The sequence below is a fragment of the Mya arenaria genome, chromosome 3 (genome assembly GCF_026914265.1).
Source record: "Mya arenaria isolate MELC-2E11 chromosome 3, ASM2691426v1".
Classification (NCBI taxonomy): Eukaryota; Metazoa; Mollusca; class Bivalvia; order Myida; family Myidae; genus Mya; species Mya arenaria.
In genome coordinates this window covers 22,290,211-22,293,473 of record NC_069124.1, presented here as the reverse complement: position 1 = coordinate 22,293,473, position 3,263 = coordinate 22,290,211, and the positions used below count along the sequence as shown (strand labels likewise).

At 35.2% G+C, this 3,263-nt stretch overlaps 1 long non-coding RNA gene across 1 annotated transcript; it reads right to left on the bottom strand.

Annotated features, from left to right (window-relative positions):
* Positions 1 to 316: 316 nt before the first annotated feature.
* LOC128229117 (uncharacterized) lies at positions 317 to 2,471 on the bottom strand. Its single transcript, XR_008260033.1, has 3 exons — positions 2,348 to 2,471; positions 1,747 to 1,836; positions 317 to 661 (listed from the first exon to the last, which is right to left on the bottom strand). It is a non-coding gene; the product is annotated as an uncharacterized LOC128229117 (long non-coding RNA).
* Positions 2,472 to 3,263: the final 792 nt, after the last annotated feature.

Sequence of the window (3,263 nt, the reverse complement as noted above, 5' to 3'; positions counted from 1 at the left end):
TATTTTTTTTTCCAAAAAGCACATGAACTTGATTATTTTTAAATGAGGAAAAACTTTGACTTGTAAACGACGAAACATGCTTGTGTAATATTTCATTAAGAATTATACCAAGAAAAAAATATACATGATATTGAGATGAATTGGTTAACTCTTGTCTTCAACCAGGCCTCAGAGAAAGTACGTTAGACATACTCTTTTATATTGAGAGATAGCACATACGTGGTTTTGTTTACTATATTCAAAGTTTACTTTGATCAACTTAAGTCTTGAATACACAAGATCAGTTTTTCAAAGCATTTAGAAGCGGTAGCAAAGTAAATAAAAACTAAATGTGTTTACGTTGAGTAAAAAAATGTTTGTTGCTGTCATTGATTGTTTGTCAACTAAAAATTTGAATCCAACTAAAAGCACGTTGGAATAATATGTTAATACAAACTTATGTAGCTATTACTTTTGACTCAATAATCTCTTAATATCAGATACTGTCTGTTTGGTCTTGTTCAAGGGGCTCCCGATACGTGGGCTCAAAGCCTATTGCGGGCTTCCACAGTTTCAGATTTGACACGAGCGGAAGTCCCAGGTCAACTCTCTGAGTACTACTGTACTGTCGTCCATCGCGTTGGTGCACAAAAACAACACTGATGTCAACTATCAGATTGTCCTGTAAGATGATTTAAGAAAGATGCTTAGTTTTAACCTGATAATGATACAAGGGCGTCTCAAGCAGATGCAAATGTTCGTTTGTTTATATTTTCATTCGATGAAGGGACGGTACTCGACGATTATCAAAATTATAGTTATGAGCATTGATACACATGTGCGTGTGAAGTAGTATATGTACAACAAGTGTTTTAACTATGATGATAACTCTACCGACGATCAAACCAGAGCCCTTGTTATTGACAACACTACCAAGTTCCAGGTTGGAAACTGAACAAAAGACAATTTGGTGAAAAGTGTGCTAACAAAACAACAGTAATACATGTGCATCAGTACTATGTAGCTTGATAAATACGTGCTGAGTCATGTATGTCACTAGGCGAAGTGTGCAGACATAATTTAACCCTAGTTTGAGCTCCCTGCAAGGACCACCCAGTACATATATTGCATGGTCCTAGGTCAAATTGTTTTCAAGGATTTCTCAGACAATGATGTCCATGTCCGAACAATATTAACTGTGACATTCACCTTTGAACTACTGACATTGATATATCTATTCGTCAAGTATAACCTACCAGCGAGTTTTTCTTGCCCCAAGGTGACATTTGTCTTAAAGTGCTGTGAAAACAAGCGTTACCGTGTTGAATATTACCTTAACCGTTGAGGCGTGAATGACACCAAAAAGGGGACATATAACCCAATACATTTTAAAACGACATTTGCTTTGACCTAAACCTTTTACCTTCTGAGCCCCAGATTATTTTTGGGAATATATTGGATTAGTGTCTTGGTACTACAGTAGTCAAATCTTTTTCAAGATTTTGTGCAGAAAAAATGTAATACAAGAACTTATAGTGATCTTGACCTTTGACTTACTGACCCCAACAGCAATGTGGTTGATAGTTAAGGGCTATATTCCTCTGAAGTTTTATGGTCCAATATGAAACTGATGTGGACTTATTGTACGTGCAAAACATAGTCTACCTACCGACACAAAGACTAACCAACAGATTGACCATCTGACAGGCCGTTTTTGCAAACTTATATACCCAATCTTCTTCGAATGGGGCATCAAAGCGACAATACCTTCAGTTTCTGAATATCTTGAAGGGTTGTCTTCGTTCCAATTCTTCCGTTCTTCTCAAACGCATCAATCTTGCCGCGCTTGGAGATGATCTATGGAAGGCATTCAATGAAAAGTTAACTGTCGAACAATCACAGTTAAAATGGACATTAATATGTAATACATATATTTGTTTTAAATTGACTGCCTATTTAGAATTGTTTTTATTGTGTTTAGTTTCTACTTTTATAATATTTCAAAAGCGTCGTTGCATGTAGGCAAGTTACACGGCATTAGCATATTAAACTTTTGTTCCTCGTAAAACAAACAAGCTCAAAACGTTAAAATGCAATGACGTCTTTAGTGCTACGATAACTTTTTATCCTTTCTTTCTTCGAAAACAGAACGCCGTCGCACAAAGAGTGGATAAAATCTATTAAGGCTAAATGAAATCTTGATAGATTCTGTTTCAGCTGTAAGTTAATACATTTAAAAGTAGTTGTAGATGAGAGTGACGTTCGGTATTTATCATTTTTCGAGCATAACATCACAATGCTAGAGAAAAGGATAAGGAAAGTCACTAATTATATGATGTGCAGGTACAATCAGCACTTGCATTCCTACCGGAGATATTTTGGAGATGAAAGCAGCACATTGGTTGGTCTCGCCTTGTTCCTTAACCAACAAGAAGATATCTAGTAGGTTGTTATAGTATGATTGGAAGTCAATCTGTACAACAATACCTAGCAATGGGAAAGCCAGGTCACGATTGTTCGGCTTGTCTATGGAAACATAAAAATAAGTTCTGTTTCATTTCATGTGTTTTCCAGTTAACAGTCTCCAATGTTTGTAACATTGAATAGATATTATAGCTGTTCCATGCAATTTGCTATCGGTATAAATGCAGGTAAAGTCAATAACAATGACTAACCAGTACAGCTACTTTCACAACATTATTAAAGCTGCATTGTATAACATTGCATTAAAGTGATACATGAAGTTACTTCAAAATTTGACTTACCAATATTAGCACTTGATAACATTGACTATGTCCATTAAACATTGTTGCTTCTTGATAAATTGACTGAACGTGATAGTTACCCAATATCATTGATATATAATATAATGCAGTTATTCGATAAATTAACTAAATTTACTTACCAACAAAGCTATATCAATAATTATTATCATTGCACACTATAACTACTATTTAACATTGACTTACTAAAGCATCTTTCCTAAACATTGACTTGCCATTTAATGTAAATGCCCTCTATAACACAGATTTGACGGGATATACATCTATTTAAATTAAATTACCGTTATAGCTACTTCATAAGTTTGACTTACCTCGGACCTACGTGTTAATATGGACTTACTTCTATAGGTACTCCATAACCTTTCCCTAGTATCGTCTGCTTGTTGCTGTTCGAGGTGAATGATTTTGTCCGTCAGTGACCTTTTCGTTTCACAAACATTCGACCTTATTTCCGGAATTTGTATATCACGGTACTCAGGACTACGGCTGAACTCTGTATGA